This window comes from Netta rufina (genome assembly GCF_964035555.1).
Source record: "Netta rufina genome assembly, chromosome: 4".
NCBI classification, from domain to species: domain Eukaryota; kingdom Metazoa; phylum Chordata; class Aves; order Anseriformes; family Anatidae; genus Netta; species Netta rufina.
Genome location: NC_140127.1, coordinates 26,101,084 through 26,123,163, shown reverse-complemented (window position 1 = coordinate 26,123,163; position 22,080 = coordinate 26,101,084).

The window sequence follows — 22,080 nt, the reverse complement described above, 5'->3', positions numbered from 1 at the left end:
ACTAAACTCTGGGCTAAACGTGGGGTGGCAAAAATCTCTCAAAGTATGGGCCATTTAATGCTTTTTATAGAGAAAATGGTCAGTCAGTTTAGGAATAGGGAGGATAAGGAGTTGGTATAGGTCTCCGGTTTGTGTGCCAGCTGACACTACTGACTGATAGAAAGGATCTTGAAGTTTGCAGGTAGTGTGACACATTCTGAGACTGTGAAACTTTATTTGTAAATTTCTGTGTTCACACATTAAATCCTCAGAGATGCGAAGTCTTTCCCTCCCTTCACGGGGAAAAAAGTTTGTAGCAGAAGAAAGGCTTTTTAAATATATTTTTTTTCTTTACTGGAGTGTGAGACAGGATGGGAGTGGCCGGTAAGATGCCTGGTGGCACTTATGTGAATCAATACTTTCACACATGATTAGAGTTCTGTTCCTTTGCAGGGAATCAGTTTCAGTTTAAATATACTAGTGGGAAGAGCCTGAAATGTATGTTTGTGGGGGCAGTGTACTGGGTCTGAGACAAGACAGTAGCTAAGAGACAAGTCATAACTCTGAGGGCAAAACATGGCAAAACTCTCTGCAGTAGCTCAAAGTTTTGTGACCTGCATCCCTAGAAAAACAGCCGCAAGCCAAAATAACAAATCAGATGTGAAGCTTGAGGAGCAGTTAGGGACAGGGAGATCAGTGGTTATTCAGACAACAATGTCTGGTGGAGAAGCTTCGAGTCATATTCTTAGCACTATGAGAACATGCATTAACGCGGCTTTATGAATTTAGCTGCCAAACAAATGCAGCACCACGCCTCTGTTCCTGAAGGGTAGAAATAAATATGGAAGAGGACTGATCTGAAAAGCTCTCTCCTTATATATTTCTTTTATTAGGTGAAAGGTACAATACGTCTTAACCTGTGCTATAACCATATGAATCCTTTATGATACAGTTTTCACTCCAATCATATGGGATCAGCTGGTAGGATGAACTGAGCTCAGAGCTGATGCTCTTCTGGGAAAATGAGTCTCACTGTCACTTCACTCCTTTGTTGTTCTAACAACCGTTTCTATTCATTGTTTCTCCATTTGAGTTTGACTCCCATATTCATGGCTATTATTTTAACATGCAGAAGTCACAGGAGTTTCAGGTGCATATTAGAGATGGAGCACAATAACTTGAAAACTTGTCAGTCATGGCTGAAATAATGTCATGACAAAGACAAGAACTGAAATAACTTCTTTGCAGAACAGTGTGGCTTTTTGAGTATAGCATTGAGTATGACCTGCGTCCTTGAGCAAGAAATTCTTTTTCAGTGTTAGTTACTCATCTGAATGACACTGACACTAGTTTCTTTGTAAAATGCTTTGAGTTGTGCTGGTAAGAAGTGCAATTTCAAAGCAAGGATTCATTATTATTCTCTTTTATGTTGCACGATTTTCACAGAGCTGCTGCAAACAAAGGAATTATTAAGGCTTCTCGAGAGATGATGCAAGTATCTATTCTTATTCTAGTCCCCCATAGTGAGCTAGGCTTCAGCACAATTAAGAAAGGGAATTGGTTACCTCGTTTTAAAATGCGACTCACTTCATTCTGGAGATTTTTATTTCCTTAACTCAACCTTTTTTGTGTTAGTCAGTATTGTGATTGAAAAGATTTTGGAGAACAAGCCCACAATTTTCCATGTTGTTTGGTTTATTATTAGAGGGAAAACATGAGAGGGATATTTTCAAAGCTTTTTTTTCTTCCCCTTTTGGAAGGCTAGAAGTTGTCAAACCAAGCAATTTTCTCATAGAAGTGGTGAAACAGGCCCTCTAACATCTTCTATTCTAGGATGATTTTCTAAAGTAGGAGAAAACAGTCTCCTCAGCGGAGAGACTTCATGAGGTGCACAGTTCTCTAAACTTGTGGCACTGAAGATGATCAGTGGCATTTCTATTTTGTTCATGAAAAAAAATGTCAGTAGTTATGAGAAATGGCTATCTCCATTTAGACTTTGAAGATCATTTTGCGTTAACTATGGACTTACAGCCTAGGATCCAAGAAAAAGCTAGGCTGACTCAGAAGGAGTCACATACTTACAGTGAAAACAGGTGATGTGTTTGCCTAGGCAAAACCCTCAACTGAATTGATATGTATGAGGACAGGTTCCATTTTAACCGAAGGTTTAGAGCAATTTCCTGAAACTATTATTCTTGGTTTAAATATAGAAAAGTGGAAGAGTTTGAATCTTGGTGTTCTACATAGTTTATGGAAAAATTCTGTACATTGATGTACAGCATAAAAGTACCATAGGATAGGAGATGTCCCAGTATTTCAAACTTTTTAGAGAAACGCTGTTTACTTGATGTACATACAGAGCAGAGTTCCTGGGCGTGAATCCCAAGAGATCTACTTGGAAAGGAAAGAATTATCCTGTGAGTGATTTTCTTTATTTTTGAGAACTATGCATCTCATCAGCGCTGATGGTCACTTAAGTAGGAAATCACTCGTTTTTGTGGCTTGTACTCATACTGCTGAAAATTTTCTATGCATTTTTAGATGTGTTCTTTGCTTAAATTCTGCATTATTTCTTGAGTTTCACAAGCTTAAGTTAGACCTCTTATTGGCCTGAGCCTATGAATATATTGACCTCTACGTGCCTTTGATCTTGGAGCCAGTAACTGGATCATTCAGGGAGCAGAACTTGAAAATATTGAATGGGAAAGTAAAATGGTTAAGTGGAAAGTCCTGAACAGTGACTTTATTTATCAGGTAAATCAAAGATACTGCAACTAAGGTTGCAGTGAAAACAAGATAAACCATGGAGAGTACTAAATGACGCATGATAGTGTGTCAAATTTAAACTTACAGCTAATAGGGGTGCTGTTAAGCACATATTGCAGTATTTCTATGCTCCTTGGTAGTCTTAAAAAAAAAAAAAAAAAAAGACTAAATTCTGGGCGTTGGACTATACCATGTTGTCTTACAAGTTAAGCATGCACTTCTTGTTAAGTACGTGACTTTTGAACAGTTCAATCTTGCAAAACTTTGTTTCTTGCACGTGGCTTGAATGCATGTATCTATTTGAATTTGTATTAATTTTGTTAAATTGCCAGGGGGCGGGAGGGGAGGAGGGCATTAAAGTCGAGCAATAATCACTAAACATTATTCATTAGGTGAAAGTTCAGAATTACAAACACTGTAGGTAGAAATAGAAGGAAGAAAATCATAAATGGAAGATGTTTCACACAGTCAGTGGTGTGTTAAACTTTGCGGTGCAAGTAGAAGTGTTCTCAAAACAATAACTCTGCTCATGTCATTGTGCAGTATGTCATCTACATGTACCAGCTTTAGATTGATTTGATATTTGCCCAACAAGTCTTCCAATTTCTCTTCAATGATATCTGAATTATTTAAAGGTTCTTTTCTTTTTTTTTTGCTTTCTTTTCTTTTAGAGAGCAGAAATTTAGGAATCACTTGGCAGTGTGACCCTGACCATTAACATATAAATAATGTAAGCTGATCTGTACTTTGAGGGAGATGATTGGCTCTGTAAAGATATTTGAACAAATGTGTTCACTACTTAATCCTCATCCATACAAAAAGTAATCATACTAGAAGCAGCCTATGGAAGATAAACTAATAAATCTTTGCAAGAACTATGGGTGCCTGAGATATTTATTTTGAAAAAGCAGTGAATAAAGGGTATGTATTAGGGAGCAAAATATTGTTTGATAAACCTGTCATTTCTATGTGCTGAAAAAAATATGACTCTTGGGGACTTATTGATCTTACTGATGCAGAGATGATGGTCATTTTTATTTTAATAACAAATCATACTATGACAGATTCAAAGGTAGTATGTGATAAATAATGAGATAGGAAGTCTTAAGTGGCAAATCTGAGAAAACAGTCCGTTTATAGAATACTTATTGAATAACATTTACATTTAAGTTGTTTTAAATCAGAGAGGTATACTTGAAACTGGATGCTTGTGTGCTTGGGGAGAGAATATCAGGGTCTTAAGCCAAAGCATATTTCAGTGACCGAAGTGTGACAGAAGTGCAGGGCACTACTTATGTGACACTTTTACTTACTGGAAATGGATTTTACGTTCTAGTTCCTTAAATTAATTATTCAAAATGCTGAAACAACTAAATTTGGTTCATTTGTTCATTGACTTAGAAATGGCATGACCTACAGTGTGTAAAGCCAGGCCTTTTACTTCCATTTGCAGCTCTCCAATGATCTGGTCTGAGACCTAGTCTTGACTTGGTTTCCTTCCTTCTTTGACTTTCTTTTTGCCTTACATAGAGATTATGTCCTCTCTTATTAACAATTAACATGCAGATGATGTCCTCTCTTATTAACAATTTCTATCTATGGTGCTTTTTGAAGGCTGCTAAGTCCACCATCCAGGTAAAATGCTTTTATTTTGTAAATAAAAACCCATGAAAGCTGTTTCAGGTTTGGCTGGAAGCTGTGTTCTCACACGTTATTTGTGTTAGTAGATTGCCTAATGTTCCAGATTGGGTGCCTTGGCCTCCGGATTGTTTGTGACAACCAAATTGTAAGGGCTCATGCAGAAGGTAAGGAACTATACAAACTAGTGAAAGGAGGAGGATTGGTCATGTTGGAAGTCATTGCTATGTAGGCACACCTAATTGAACTGCCTGGTATGGTACATTCATACCACAAGATATTTCTTGTGCTATGAATGTATTGTGAATAGTGAGTAACAGCAGTGAGGCAGTGTTATTATGAAGGTATTGTCTCAAGTGCTGCTTGCTTTTAAGAGCTTCTGTTGAAACCTGAAGGAAGAAGGTGCACAAAAGGAAGAGTCAGGAGCAAGATGTCACTGGTTACCACCCAGTAGTGAAGCTTGGTAGCTTGCTATTGCAGATATTAAAAAAAAAATAAAAAAATTCTCAATACAAAAAGTTGCTTCCAATCAGGCCAGAAACTAAAGTAGTGAATATGCAATATTTTTAAATAAGTGTCTTATGTGATTAGTTATTGGAGTAATTCCCAGTATATCAAAGGACTAATGCAGTAGTTAATTTATATAGCAACCTGTTAGTACACTCAGTCTTTGGAGAGCTCAAAACATATTAGCAAAGGGAGTATAGAAGAACAGCACCTGACAGTAATAACTTGAGGTGTTTGGTCTTTAGAGTACTTTCAAATAAAATGTTAAGCTGCTGAATCTTGCCTTGTGTATCACAGTTTCTGGAGTTTTTAAAATTCTGGTACTATGTTGAGGAATGGTTAAGTGAAGTGGGACATGTGAATGTTGGGCAGTTGGGAGGCAATTAGCTAGTAAAGTACCGTACTTAGCTTACATGGGTCTGGGCACGTACACAGGTGGCTGAGAGCCAATCAGGATCAAGGACACGATGCCCTTGGGCGATTGGGTAGGCCCCCTGGGGCAGGACGGTAGCAACTGCAAAGCGCGGGAAATGTTAGCCAATCCTGAGTTTAGTTTAGGAATATGTATGAGTTTCGAACTAGATAAAAGGCGACTGAGCTATCCATTAAAGTTGAAGTGCACTGTTCACTCATATTGAGCGTCTGTGTCTTCCTCCCGTCGACAACAGTACTACAGGTCTTGCCTTAAAGTTATGTCAAATAAGCATCTAAAAGCATGGCAATTCTGCAAAACACATATATTTTGTGCTCATGGGAATGCTTAAATTCATTAAATCATATCCTTTTTCTGCATAGAGAGAGAAACACACATACTTCTGTCTTTCCTTTGTCTGGACTGATAGGTAAATCAAGATAGGAGCTATCAAGAATCTGAGTTTGATTATTTTCAGATAAAAATCAGCCTTACATTGAATTTTACATTTTTCTTGTGTCTGGGGTCACAGTTTTCTTTAACAGAAAACTCTGCTGTTAATAATAGCAATAGCTCTCCCAATCCCCATACTTTTTTATTTTCCCAAGCCAATTGATATTTTAAGTCTGATTTAGGTATTAGATGCTAGTAAGCATTCTAACTGAATTTATCAAGATAAAAAACTAAGCATGTATTCACTTTGTAATTTTCTGACTGTCTGGGATTTGGGTACAATCATAGCTTTCCAATCATAGGCTAATTTATTTTGATTCTTCTTTTTTAACGTAGAATTTTTATTCTGTTTTTTTGTTTGTTTGTTTTGTTTATAATCCCATTAAGTGATGGTTAGTAAAAACACTGAAGACTTCCAACTGACAATGCAGCATGAGGTTCCAAAACGAGTGACCCAATTTACATGCAGGACAAAAGCTAATTTCATTGTGATACTGGCTTTGAATCCAGTATGCTGAGAGAGACCTGATTTCGGGTTTGCATTAAAAACAACAATGAAGCATTAAGCCATCACTAAAAATATAATATTCTCTGGATTTTTAGTTAACCTTCAAACTGACTTAGTGTCTCTAAAAACGTTTCGCCTTAATTTGCACAGAATGAACAGTACATTTCTTAATAAAAACACAGAACCCTTGTAATGATTAGCAAAGCCTGTTTTTAATTTCAGTCACTTGCTAGTAATATACATATATGTGATTTTGTTTCTGATGTGTGTTGTGCTTCTGAAAAAGAAGAGGCCATCATTAGGTGAAATTCTGAAGACTGCATTTCTTATTGTCGCATTATGATGATTTCCTTGGGACTGCTTACAGAAAAAAATGGACTGATGCTGGCAGCTGTATTAGTGAGATTATCAACATTTTATTTGGTTTGGAAAAACAGAATTTATTTCAGCTTCCAAAAACTATAAATTCCCTGAACTGCAGAGTTTTTTTCTGTCATAGTACTGTGTATATAACTAGATAATTTATGTAGAAAGAACAGGTTCATGTAATTACAAATAAGACTTGCTGAATATAGTGTTTCATTTATTTGAAAAAAAAATGCATTGCTTCTGATATGTGTATTTAACTAACACTTCATACAAGGAACTCAGTTTTCACAAGAGAATAAAGAAATTTTTAGAAGATATATTTCGTAGGATTGCAGCATATTAAGACCGACTTGTAGCTGAATAACACTGATTTAGTATTCAAAATATTTGAAAATGATTTGTATTATAATAGCAAATGCTGTGTGTCACCTCCCTAGTTTCAGCAAAAATTCAAGTTTAAAAGAAATTGAAATACAAACAGCAAAGACGTGGAACTACAATGCTAAAAAAAAAAAAATAAATAAAAATCAAGTACTAAAAATATTATTATGAAAATGTATTGCAAAAGTTTTAAAAGGAATTGTAGTAGATAATGTTTAAATGTAGGTCAGCATTGCTATTTTTATTATCTTTTAAATATTTCTACTTAAGCAGGAATATTAAATCTCTATCCGAAAGCTCCACAGAGAACTGCTGTACTCCAAACTCTACCTTTGTTTGAGGGCAGTAGGATGGCACTAGCAAAACTGCCTTTTTCCCCTTAATTTCCTGGTAGGTAAATGTTAGTACACCTTAGGAAAATTGTTGACCTTCTCAGCTGTGAGGAGTCTGAGGAGGAAGGAGGAGAGGTTGATATTCTGTTGAAATGAGTGCAATGAACCTATACGTATGGGTGCCCTGAAGATGCACCCATAGCTGGTGTAGGATCACTGTGCATTTAGCATCCTTTGGAGATCAGGGAGGTTGAAGTAACTTAAGAGAGATGCCATTTTCTTGGAGCTCGTAACTGAGAACGTTTCTCTCTTGCCTCTATTTTAAAGAGGATTTTTTGAAGTGGTAAGTAGGATCTTAATGAAGTTATTTACACACACCATATTGCAAATGGTGTACAAAACTGAATCACAGAATGGCTGAAGTTGGCAGCGACCTCTGAAAATGACCTGCTCCAACCCCTTGCTGAGCAGGATCACCTAGACCACACTGAGAACCCACATGGATGCCATCCTGCAGAGTATCTCCAGAGAAGGAGACTCCACAACCTCTCTGGGCAGCCTGTCCCAGTGCTCAGTCACCCTCACAGTAAAGAAGTGCCTTCTCATGTTGAGCTGGAACCTTCTGTGCTTCAGTTTGTGTCCATTGCTTCTAGTCCTGTTGGTGGGCACAACTGAAGAGACCGGCTCCATCCTCTCAACACCCTCCCTTCAGATAATTATATATATTGATGAAGTCTGCCCTCAGTCTTCTCTATTCCAGGCTAAACAGGCCCAGCTCTTTTGGCCTGTCCTTGTACAACAGGTGCTCCAGTCTTCTAATCATCTTAGTAGCCCTCCTCTGAACTCGATCCAGTAGTTCTATGTCTCTTGTACTGGGGAGCCCAGATCTGAACACGACACTCAACTTAGCGATCGCTTCTCTGCTCAATTTTATGTAAGCAGAAGATACTAGATATAAAAGAAAACAGTAAATTTTCAGATTTGTTACACTTTAAATTGACTGTTAGATTTTTTTGTCAGGTCATAAGCTTTTCTGTAATATAAAAGGGAACAATAGTGCACTCTTTAGACATGAGGACATACTGTTTCCTATAAATGTAGGTTCCCAAGTTTATTCTAAAATAGGGAGTCAGGATAGGTATGAATGAATGAAATGAAAACAGCACAAACATTTTTCACCACCATTGGGAGCAAGATTCCTGTGGTAAAGTTTCATGATGCCAGTATGATCATAGAATAATCAGTACATTTAATAAGATAAATGTACTTATGTATTGCTTATTGTATTGCTTAATGTTTTATGTATTTTGTATATTTTGCTTATGTATTTTTTTTAATTTTGGTGTCACTTAAGATAATTGTTTAAATGTAGCTGAAGATTAAAGAGAAGATAATTTTAAAGTGACACAGCCAACCATTTCTTCCTCTTGCGCGCACACACACACACACACAAAGTCTTTCAGAAGCTGGAATAAAATCCAGAGATCCTTGCAAACTTTTGAATTTTCCTTTATTAAATTAGACATCCTTTGAATTCAATGGCTTTTGTAATGGTCTGTGTAAATGTAGATTTTGTACTCCTCAATGTTTTAAGTCCATAGCAATGCATGTTAGCTCCTCTTTACCAGCCTCAAAGGCCAATCCCATTTTACCCTTGATATAGAGCATTTGTAACACAGATGATTGCATTTGGCCAGATTTTATTTTTAAACATATGCAGATACCATTATGCAATTTTACTTCCTTCATTGGATTGTGGACAAGCTGATCCCTTGATGGTCGAGTTATCTGGTCAGATGACACTTTAAATGCAGAGGGGGAAAGCACTGGAGTGGCTTTCAGCAGCCTGCATCAATTTATGCTGATGTCTAGCACAGAGGCGGGCAGGTGGCTGGGGGTCTGTGAGCAGCCTTGAAGAGCCATGTAACTGTCCCACAGCATTTGCTTCTCAACAGCTGTTTACTTCTTTTCTATGCTCCTTGGAAGGATCAAAATATCAAGATTTAAAAATTTCTTTTCATACAAGTATCTTTGCCTTCAGTAGACAGACTGTATTTGTGTGTGAATGTCTATGTTCCTTCATGCCATGCTTAGGACAAGTCAGGTTAACACAATTTCTTTCAGTAATTCTAAAGATTTATTTTGGGAGCAGTGTGTTGAAGAAATGCATTGGCAGATGGTTGATAAATATCACTAAAGTTATTGCAGTCACTGCTCTTCCCCAGTACTACTTTTTGTCTGAGGAGTGGATTTCAGTATCACATATGACAAGTTAGCATGCAGAGTGCTGTCTCTAACCACATGTTTTAGGTGTCTACATTAGCAATATGTGTGTGAATAGTAAATTATTCTATTCAGTTATTATTCCTGATGACTAGTAAATTATTTTAATGACATTGACTATTCTATTCATGCATTACTTGAAAGTGATTGGAAGCAAATAGCTGTCAAAAGGCTTTGCAGCTGCAAAAAATTACACTTCTACTTTTTATTGTATTCCCTTTACTGCCAAATAGAATATTACTATTTCTATCTTTCCACTTGATTCAGCCAGCTGCCAGTCATGCATCCACAGACAATTACAATGCACTCCCATCATATCCCAGCTGCCTGTGATATACTATTGTTTTGCAGTGCAGTGTGTACAGGATAATATCTGAATATCCATCTCCTGCTGGTAACTATTCCTTCATAGGCCACACTTTTTTTTTCTTCCAACCGAATTGAACGTGATGTACTGGGTACCTGACTGGAACATCTTTAATGTAAGATGATCTTTGTATGATCCCTAATACAGAGTTATCTAAAATGAGTATCTTACTAAGATTCCAAAAAAAAAAAAAAAAAAGTTTCAAAAGTGAATTAAATAAGGTTTTACTTTGTAGAACTTCTAACAAATCACCATGATTTTTGTAATGAACGTATTACATCACTTACATGATTACATACAGAAAACAAATTTGTTGCTTATTATAGCAAGTGATCTCTGACAAATGCCAATAAAGAACAATGCCAATAAAGAACTCTTCCTAAAACATGTTTTATAAGAATGCATTACTTTCATTTAATTGTGTTTCCTTTAATTTCATGTTCTGTTTTAATCATGAAGTGTGAATAAGTTTAGTATTGCTCTGAGTATGAAGAACAAATCATTAAATGAATATGTAGGAAAAGGGAAAAAAGGTTGAATCTTACCAAATTGTGTTGTCTCCCCTTTCTTCTCTGAATGATCAGATTGGCAATAGTGCAACCCTAAATTTATCATACATTCGTTGTACTCTATATATATTCGTATATATATATTCGTTGGTGTGTGTATAGAGGGGCTTTTCTATTTATTTTTTACAGAAATTCAGGTAGCCAGATGTTAAGTGGCAATATTCTCGTTTATTGTAGACATAGGAAATACTATGTGCTACAGATTAAATCTGAACTCTTAAGTAAATGTGAAAGAAAAGTGACTATATCTTTAAATAATCAAAGAACAGGTTGAAGTTGGTAGAGGGGTCCAGAGGTCATCTGGTCCAACCTGTGCCCACAGGCAGAGACACCTAGAGCAGATTGTCCAGCCTCTGGACAATCTCTGGGTATTTCTCTGAGTATTAATGACTCTTTGGTTCAGGAGAGAACAACCTATCATGTAAGTACATGTAGTACATGGCTCGTTATGTGCATGCAAGCAAATTCTGGGGAACTGCTAGCTTAACAGGGCACACAGCTGCAGAGTGGATCTTAATCAACTGCACTACTAATCTACGAAGAAGTTAGTGCAGCTTTAAATTGCAAGTCATTTTTTGTGGTATGATTGTTATTTTTAATTGATAGCTTTGTTCCAGAGAGAGAGAGTCAGAATTTTAAGACAGCTTCAGCAAAACCTGAGACTTCTTTCTTTAACAGTATGACAGACCTCTCCATTTGCCTGTTATTATCCTTCTTATGTGTTTTAAGCTTACTTTAAATAAAAGCACCATCAGATATGGAAGTGATTTTTAAGTAATTTCAAATCATTATCACTTACAGTTAGACTTACTTTGAGAACTGATATACTTTATTAGTAATACTTCGCATTATCCATTGCTCTGAAGATAACTTCTAATTATTAAATGAACTTTTTTTTTTGAGGGTAATGTGCATATGCATCTTCTTCATATTACATAATTATGGTAGGGCATTTTTTAAAGTACTTTTCAACAGTCCTTTGCTTTCAGCATGGTTTCCAAACATCAGCTAATTACTTCCCTCGTGGTTGGCTGAGTTAAAATGTGCTGCTTCAGGTAGGCATGAGTTAGCACATAATTTAGCAGCATAAGATAGTTCCGCATAGCTTCCACTTTTTTTTTTTGTTTTGTTGACATTGAATTATGGCTTCAAAAATACTAGAAGTATTAATGGGTTTTTCAACTCCCATTTTTTCTCCAATTCTTGATTTAAAATGGCTTCTTTCGTCCTTTTCCTCTTTTTTCCTCTTAACAGTTTTGTTTCAGGTTCAGATTATGAAGTTCAGCGAAGTCAGTAAATAATGTCTTTAGAATCAGTTGCGTTTAAATCATATGGCTTTTATTGTATTTCACTCGTGTTTGCTGACAAAGGGCGACATCCAATTAAACCTACAAAAGGCTGTGTTAAAAAGCAATGATAAATTTCAGTCCTTTCTTTGGCACTTTTAATGTAAGTAAAATCACAAGTAAGAATGAACTAGAGAGACTTCCATTGATTCATAATACATTATTTGTAATTTATTTTTACAAGGATAGGAGGCATCTTCTTTGAAAAGAAACCTGTAGGTGATTTGAATAAACATCTGTTTATAATCAAATCCAATAAAACATTATTTTCCACAGTGACTGGAATAACACAGTAAGATGAGCTGTTCTGTTTTTTTGTTTTGCTTTTAGATATTTGATATACCGTCTGCCACAAAAATGTGTGCCATTTCTTGATTTCCATTGGCATTGCCTTTGTAATAGCTCTGAGAAAGTGTTGCTGGATTTTTACATAATGTTATAGATTTCTCAAAACGTTATTTTTATCTGGCAAGCAATACCCTTGCACAACCAATTAATTGCCACTGTTATTGGGGGTAATTAAGAAGATCTGTTTTATCTAAGTCAAAACAACTTTATAGTTATTCAGAGATAATTGTAGTTGTGGACTGTAGTGCGTTTGACTTATTTTTGTTCCAATTTGTGTAGACAACCCAATTAGTGGGTTTTGACAGGATGCTTTTTTGATTTTCCTGAGCTTGCTCTGTAATTCATCGTCCAAGTGTTGCTCAGTGTTGCTCATCTTGCTCAGTGTTACTCATATATTCCTTGGGGTACTTCTACAAAAGCAATCATTTAGATTCTCATCACTTTATGGTCCACCAAGTGTTAGAGTGTTAGTAGTAAGTAGGCTTATCTCACTACTGTAAATTAGAGGAAAAATTTGAAGGATGGATGTTAATTTACAATTTTGAAACAATAAGAGCTGGAGACCCAAGTAAAAATCCTAAATTAATGTGCTTTTTGTGGGTGTAGTTCATCTAACTGTATGTGCTAGGAAATGAACAATTTATAGACTAATTAAAACTTAAATGAGGTATTTGGAGTAAATTCAGTACAGTAGTTGAGATGCTAAGGTATAGTCATTATAATGAAAGGCATAATAATTACTCATCGTAAAACTGAAGACAGGATTGAGAGCCTAGATTTTAGAGATGTGTGCCTTCTCAGATAATTAAAGACTTTTTTTTTTTTTTTCCAAAGGTGTTCATTCATCTTCCTTACTAATTTCAATTCAGGTAGAAATGTATAGTAACCTGTAGTAACCTAAGGCATTATTTTCCTTTAGGAGTACAAGCTTGCACAATTTAATCAAAATCATGAAAATTTTGCTAAATAACTATTTAGAATTAATTGAACATGCATCTCAACATGCCTCCATGCCCAAGTTCCCTTTGTTTTATCCCATGTACTTGCCAACATAGACTGCCTGACATAGTTCTCCAATTCACTTTGTTGTCTTTTGAAACAAAAGTTCATGTAACATGTTTATATTGATTATACTTTTGGGTTTGATCATATTTGCTTTATAATGAAGTTCTAATATGCTTCATAATTCCTCATGCATCTCAAGGGAATGGTATGAAATCCAATGAGAATGTAATAAAGATTCAGATAGTCATATCCATACTTGAATACTAATAGCTTTAACCAAATATATTCAAAAAATAACTGTAGTCTGTTGCTTTGTCTTGGAGAATAAGAATGAAAAGGAATGGTGGTTTTAACCATTATAAAAACCCCCTCATGAAGGATGCATTTTCCTTGCCTAAGAGAAGCTTGTGACAACTTAATGGAATACTGAAGCTTATCAAAGGTCTGCATGTTGAATATAAGCTCATAAACAATGGCCTTTTGTTTCAAGATGAATGCTTATAAAGCAGTTATGAAAGTATGCACCGGAAAAAATAGCTGTTCTTCCACTGTATTACTATGTGATCATTATACCCTGGCTAGCTATTTTCTACCCTAGTCTGTAATGCTCATGTTTCTAGAGGCACACATCAGTACTCTAGAAAATGCAGAAAAGGATCCTTTCCTTCAGGCAAAACTATGTGGCTTCATTTAGATGGCTACTTGTAGATGGAAATATTCTTGACGTTAATAGATCCTCGAACATTCTTCTAGGTAGCCGTGATTTTACATATTAAATACTTTTTTAAAAAAATAAGCTATTTTGTGAAACTTTAATGTAATTTGAGAACCATCTTCAAAACACTTATCATGGTTCCTTACATAGTTCCTTATATTTTAAGGATCAGGTTTTGAAATGTTTTCCACATTATTTTCATGAGAACTGGATATTTAAACATTCATTGCACACACTAGCAACTCTTACTTACATTACGTTATCTCATACACAGCTCAAGTAGACACAAAAGAAAGTTGGTGAGAATTAATTAGTCCATTTTTTTCACAATCATATCTGAGAATTTAATATCTTTTTCCTGAACTAATTTCACTCTTCCAAGTAGTGTTTCAACAAATAACTGATAGACTTTGCTATTAAACACACTGAAGATAAAGTTGAAGAAGGAAGCATTATTTAGTTTCCTTATATATCTTTGGTTCACTGACACCTTGATTGACTATGGAAAATACTTGTGCTTGCTTACTAAAATATTTTGTTAAGATTGTGGTCTTTCTGAAAAACTTATATCAAAGCCTTTTGTTCTCTTCTAAAATGAGAGTAATAATATTTTCTTTTCAAAACAGTTTGGAACTTTTTTGTTCTCTTCCTCTCTTAACTGCATTCCTCCAAAATGTTGTTTTGTTTACCTTTTTGCTGGGAATTTTGGCATTCTCGTAATTTCTTCCTGTGCTAATGCATAATTTACAGTTCATACATCTCTTTGTTTTTATAGCTCTGTGTTTGCCAAAATTATTTCTCCTACAATTTGATTTACAGTTAATTTCCTTAGGAAGAGCTATAATGCTTCATATCCCCTTCAGGGAGTAGACCACTTTGTTGTTGCTTTTTTATTATTATTGTGCCTAGTCCTAAATTTCTAACTAAGTCATATTGCCTCATCAATTGCAAAGGTAAAAGCTTCATTTCAATGGACTGTCACTGGGTAGGTAAAACCTGACCTATAGATCAACTTGAGAATTAAGGATTTGAATTGAGAATTGGTGGAAAGACTGGCACTTGAGGGAATACACTCATGGTTGCTTGGCCTCAATGAGATAATGGGCCGCTGGATGAGATGCAGACGAATGGCTCTGTCTACTATTTTCAGTCTGTCCTAAATAAAGTGAGCTGTGGTAATACGGTCTGAGTATGATGATGATGTGGTTCATTGTGGTTATTTGTTTAGTTGGACAGAATACATGCAGACAGTGGGGAGCTGCCATGGCAGATTTATTTTCTCAATACTTGAAAGAATTGGGCTGCTTCATCTTAACAGTGAATTTGAGCAGAGCCCTGTGCCTTCAATTGCCTGCGAAAAACACAAAGAGGGAGAGTGGGAACTGGATTAAGATCATACTTACTTATTTGGTTTCTTCTTCCTTCCCATTGCACACAGAATAACTTAGCTTAGTGTACTTGCTTGGGAAATAGGGACCTAGTAACACATAACTTGGAAATCCAGCCACAGATAGCTGTGACTTCACTGTATTTTTATTTTTTTTTCCTGATATTTTTTCCTAAGTTAGAGTAGACAGACTGAGAAGAGGAAGTATATTCAGGAATGATTTATACTATGAGCAATTTAAAAATTCATTTGTAAAGTATGCTTTACTTTATAAAGTTAAGTAATACAGTTTTCAGTTTTACTTAAAATAGCATTTAGAGCTTAAAATTTTCAGTGTCATTTGTTTTTATGTAAGCTTTTTGACTGTTTTGGCAGAAGCCTGACAGCATTCAGACACATGACAACGATATTTAATAGGGTTGTGTCATCAGGTGATGCCAGAGGGTTTATAAAATGATTGAAAACTTCAAAAATTTCCCTATTTTCCCTGCCAGTTGCAAAATTGGATAGCCTGGTTTATCCACCTTGTCTGTTCATAGATGGAAGATGCTGGGCAGTCCTTTGTTCCTTACCCAAGCAAAATTTTCTCGTAGGAAGATGAAAATGGCTGTTACAGAACTGAATGTGAAATAGCTGAAGACCTCAGTACTCTTAAGCTTCATGAAAGATGATGCTTCAGACCATATTCTTTTCATGGGATGAGCTGTTAAGAGGTTACTAGGCTTTCTGTTTTATGAGGGCCTATTAGATAAATAATAAACCCTGGCCTGTAACTAACCGTTGCAATTACAGACTGGTAATATCCTACCAACTCTGGCCAGGCATGTTTGAGACATTTATTAAGTGAAGATTAAAGACTAAAAGCAACCCAAGAGGCCACATAAGGGGAAAGGTTTGTAATAGCTGTTGATAGCTGAGTGCCAACTATGTATGCTACACCTGATGGACTTTTTTTATTTCTGATGTCTTTTTTTTTCTTTTTCCTTTGTCACTTCTTTCCTCCCTCCCCACTCCCCTCAGACTGTAGCCATGTAGCCATCTGCTCAGGGCTGGACTGAATGTCTAAGTAACAATCTCGAACTGCTCAGTTGATCTGCATTTATTATAGGATGCCAAAATATGTGGTGTGCAGTGGGCTGTTATACCTCTAATATAAATTTGAACCAAGCGTTCTCCTTTCCAGGCAGACTCCTTATACTGCTAGGCTTCTTGATGTTCAGGGTACAGACAGTTCTCACATTTTGGTACAAGCTATACGCTACCCATGTAGCTCATCTTCTTAGAGCCATTCTTGCAGGGAAGCAGATGATTTTGGTGAAAAATGCAGATCTTTCCTTCCTTGTTTCTATTTGGTCCTTGTTAGCTGAAGCATATTTTACAAATCCCTTCACTATGGTCTTTTTTAATGCTATCTGTATCAGAATTAGTAAATCAGTAAGCTTGGAACTTGTGTGCACAGCTACTAGCTCTCAAAAATCATGTGCACTCAAAAGGAAGCTGAGTGTAAGTCATTTCTCTGCAACTGGAGGAATGTATGTATTGACAAGGGGTCATATGAAATATTTTAAAAAGTAATGACTGGAATATAAAGCAACAGCTGTTAAACTTATTTTATACCATACATCCCAATCTTGGTTTAAAAACAAAAATAAACAACAACAAAAATAAAGTTGAACAGCTCTTCTGTGCCCCTTCTCCTAAAACCTTACACAGCTTGAGAGCTTTTAGCACATATATTCCAGGAGGGAGGGGGTTGGTGTGTAATTCTCCAAGCATATTGTGTATGCTTTTGAAGTATTATGACTTACATGTAATAAATGCATGTTCTTAGAGATGGTGTATGAATACTCACCTTGCCAGGCTATTTGCTTTTTCTTTTACCTAACAGTTAAACTAGAAGGTACAAATTTGTATGTGTATTTAAGCTAGAGTTATACATACATATATATAAATATATATGTGTGTGTGTGTATATATAAGCACAGGAGTGTTCTAGGAGTGGCTGATATATATTGAGTATCCTTAGTACTTCTAATAAATATGACAGCTTAAAATCCTGAAAGAATTACAAAATTGGGCTCTGGTTTCTTATGTTGTAAATTATAAGCACCAGATTGTTTGAATTTAACCTTTCTTGTTGACTTTCATCTTATTTTGAATGCTGGGAAATTTAACTAAAGCTAAATGCCCGGAGATCATAATGTTTTAGATCCTCATCATCTTGCCAAGTAAAAGAGTTCGAATGACCTTCTGAAGAACATATGAGAAAATTGCCTGCTGTAGATAACGCAGTAACTGTGATCAAGGACAGAAAGGACATGTAATTCTTTATGGTGAACTTTTTACTGGCTAGTGGCAATCTATTACTGATGGTTTGAGGCTAAAATGAATATCAGACAGTTTCAGTGAAAACTTGATCTTTCACATCTAAGGAAAGCCATGCACCTTTTGATTAGTACTGCATCGGGCTGTTCACCAGAGATTCAAACTCTTGCAAACAAGTGCCTTTAGATAAGGATGAGTGAACTGGCATTTCTGACAGTTCAGTTCAGCATGTAGTTCAACTCATTTTCTTTGGGGGGTGAAGAGGGTGGACAGGGAGAAGGAACCAGTCTTCTGGAGTCTTTCAGTACAAGAGAGAATGTCATCTGTGCCCCTTTAATTAGTTTATATATTCTTTAATCTCAGTCAGCTTAATCTAATTAGACTAAAAAGCTTATTTACTTGAGTGCAAAGACTTTTTTTTTGTTTGCTGGGCATCTTGTTCATATGCTTCTATGAACACTTAGTAAACATTATGCCACCTGCATTCTGTTTTTTTATGCTGCATAATGTATGTGAACCTGAATAAAAAATTCTACACCAATAGGGCTGGCTAATATGGCCAACTCCTGATCTTTCTCACAGAGACTTCATACATCTTTCAGGTACTTAAGCTTCTCTGCAGGCTGACCCTTCAAGCAAGTAGCTTTATGAAGGAAATTTCCATTTCATCTCTTCTGTCGTCTTTTGGTTGGCATTTCTGCCTGCCAGTAACTTTCAGACTTGGAGGGCAACAAAGCACTTTGGAAGAAATCCCAAGAAATCCACTAAATAGCTCAAGTCTCCTTGAAAAAAACTTATATCAGAGATGAGACTTGAAGCCTGTCCAACCTGAGTATTCTAAACAATATGTTTTGGAATATTTAATTGCTGCACATCTAGTCTTATCTGTCCATATATAATGTTGTCCAGAATACACTTATTAATCCAGAAATGCATTTATTAGGCATGACAATACAGTTGCATATTAACATGATTGATATATGTGGTAGATAGATTGTCGAACTTCTCATTTAAATTTTATCTTGGCAAGGTCCAGAGTATTGATCATGCTAGAAAACAAAGCTATGCTTCCTTGAAAGTACCATTTTTGTATGGATAGGTTGGCTGATGGGGTTCTCTGTAATTGATAGAAATTGATAGAATTGATAGAAAGATTGAATTGATAGATCTTTTGCCCACTGTTCCTACTGGGGAGGTGGGGGGACACACATCAGGATAAAGGTCTCCCTCTGATTTTAGTCTGTTTCTGGAATTAATTATCTGAGCATAATCAGTTATAGCATGACATTCTAGCACTTCAATTTTCACTGCAAGTCATTTTCACTAATGAAATAAACAGTATTTTCCTGTTTCCAGTCTAAAGACAATACTGACAAAGAAGTATAGAGCTTTCCTCTTCCACTCTTTGTCAGCAAAATTTTTCAAGGTGGTAATTTTTTTTACAAGTAATTACCATTGGAAAGAGCTTAAGCAAGTGTAAGCTCTTACGTTTGTCATGAGTCATTCTGTGTCAATATGATCTTCAAAGAATACCTTGTAGTTGCTTATAGGTGACAGAAGCCTATACCTGGACTGGTGTGTCCAGTAGTTTTTGAGTCTTATTCTTGCTATAGCATTGCACACTGTTGGCTTAAAAAATAAAAAAATCAAGAACGTCTATGATGTAGGTCCCATCTTAGTAGAAAGATTGTCTTAGGTATCAGCTGAGATCACTCCCTATGCAATTTTGAGTACAAAGAAATACATAAAATATGTAGCTTTTTGAGAACCAGTCTCCTGGCTGCTAATGGAGATTAAAACACTTTTCTACTCATATTTTACCAGTACAAAGAGATCAATTTGCTACAAAGATTACTCTGTGGACAACAAATCTGTGTGGAACATTCTAGTGTTTCATTCTTGTTCTAATGTACATGGATGAATGTACATCACCTGCAGTTTATATATTCTTCTAATAATGCATACTTCTTACAATCTATGATGTAAATCATCACAGTCTGTTCTTTAAGGTCCACTTATATCTGATAAAGTATTTTTAGAATGTATTTGTGTCTTGGGTGATCAGTCAGGGAGATCCAATAGTGGTTTTCAGCATCATCAGCTTTGGAAAATAGTATCATCCTATTTTCATCCTTCTGACAAATACTAAAATTAACTTAACATGCTGTTGTTGTCATGGATGGATAACTAACTCTTGTTTCTTCTCTGTGAATATTTCTACCCAATATGGAACCAAAGGAGGGACTTTATGTTTGGAAAAGATAAATCTGTTTTCTACTGAACTTCAAAAGTCCAAAATAAACAGTACCAATTTATTAGTCACAGTATTTGATTTTTCACATAGAAGCTTTATTTTTTTTTTTACATTATTTAATTCATGAATAAAGTTTGTAGCTGTTTAAGAAATCTTATTTGAAATTTTAATTCCTTTGTAGAATATCAAATTAATGAAATGAACTAGTGTTCTGCTATCAGCACAGATATTAAAATAAGCTACAGCAGGGTGAGCTTGTAAGGGGTGTCACTTGTTTTTGTTAATGTAGTAGGACAAGGCCCTGCGCAACCTGATCTAGTGGGTGGCATCCCCATAGATGTCCATGGCAGTTGGGTTGGAATTAGATGATCTTTAATTCCCTTCTAACCCCAGGCAGTCTGTGATTCTAGCAAAATATGAACTATGAAGTTCTCATCCAGAATGTGTTTCCTGACTTGTCCAAATCAATACTGGTAATGTTATCTGTAGTAATACAACTTGATGAAGTATTTGCAGTGTATTAACTCCAAAGTTTTATTTGTTCTTTTCGTTTTGTGATGTTCCTCCTACCCATTTTTGTCTTCATTGGCAGATTTAACCATTTAACGGTCTTTCCTCCACCCTGCCCCCATTTTAAGTGCATATTTCTTCACTTTTTCCTCACTGCAGAGGTGCTGTCCACCTTCCATGCTTCCACCAGTCTGCTTTTCTGATTATTCTCTCTGTTACAAGAGCTATCAATTGTGGCACACCTTTGTGAACCTGTCACACCCTAGCACAGCTCTTGCATCTAGCTGGACTGGATAGCACTTTGCTTTGTTGATAGCCAGACATCTTTTCTCTGTCTCTCATGCTGAAGCACTGCCAGAGTGTGGCTAGAGAAGGGAATGAATGGTTTTAAATGTATTTGTGTTTCAAATGCTCATGGAAAGGTGGAATAATCTCTAAAAAGCATGCTGTGAAGACAACTAGCCAGGTATATGTAAGAAATACTAATGGCTATCTTTGGTGAATCAAAATTAAAGCACAGTCTCCTTGTATCTCACACAGAAAAAGGTAGGCTATTGTTACAACTGACTCATAAAGGTCTGACCATTTCCTAAAAGAGGAAAAAAGAAACCAAAACAATAACAGCAAAGCAAACCTATCTAGAATCTTTTGTGCCTGGGAACACAATGATATGCTCCAAAATAAATAAATACATCAGCCCATCCTTGAAAACATAATAGAAAATGATGGTATTGAGAAACATAGGGCTCTTGTGATTCTCCACATTTCTCCTACTATTTTATTGTAGCAAGCTGTAGCTTTGTCAAAAACTTGTTGCAGAATTTTCTTGCAGGTGACAGAGGAATGGTCTGTGGTCTTTTGGGGACAGTATTTGATGTGTGGGCTTGATGATCCATCATTTGTTTTTAGCTCGCAAATTGTGTAATTTGAAAGAGGTTATGTTCTGGAACTCTATAACAAGGAGGTTATTGCTTCTTACAGATTTCAAAGGAAAAATCTGTAATTCTATAGGACTTGTCTCTTATCCATTTTTAGGCTTCCTTATGCACATCTCCCATCTCTAACCTTGTTCATGTACTATTCACACATTTTTGTGTGTGCATGTGAGAGAAGGAGAGAGAATTTTACCAAGGGAATAAAGTGCAAGCTCCTTTTCAGATAAGAAGGTATAGATAATTGCATATGACTATGTGGGATAAAAGAATGAAATCTAGATGAGGGAAAGATGATAACAAGAAAGATGACTTCTAATAAAGTCAGAAAGGTTAATAAAATGTTCTCCAAGAGAAATAAGATAGGAAAAGAGACTTGTTTAATTTTTACCAAAGAGTGACATTTATTAGGTAGGGAAAAACTTATATGAAAGGTTAACAGGGATTCAGCGTGAATTAAATCCTAATTAAAAAAGGATGTGGCTTGGCAGTGTCAAGGTGACTGTCCATGCCTGCTGGTGTGGAGTTACTATGGTTCTCTGCTTATTGCAAAGTAACATTGGTGGCCTGAGCTAGAATCAATGCCTGCATTTCTAGCCACTGAGATTTTTATGACATGGAGGTATTAGCTGCTTTAAACTGACACAGTAATGTTGATTTGTAGTTGAGGCTATTTATGAGCATGAGAGGCAAA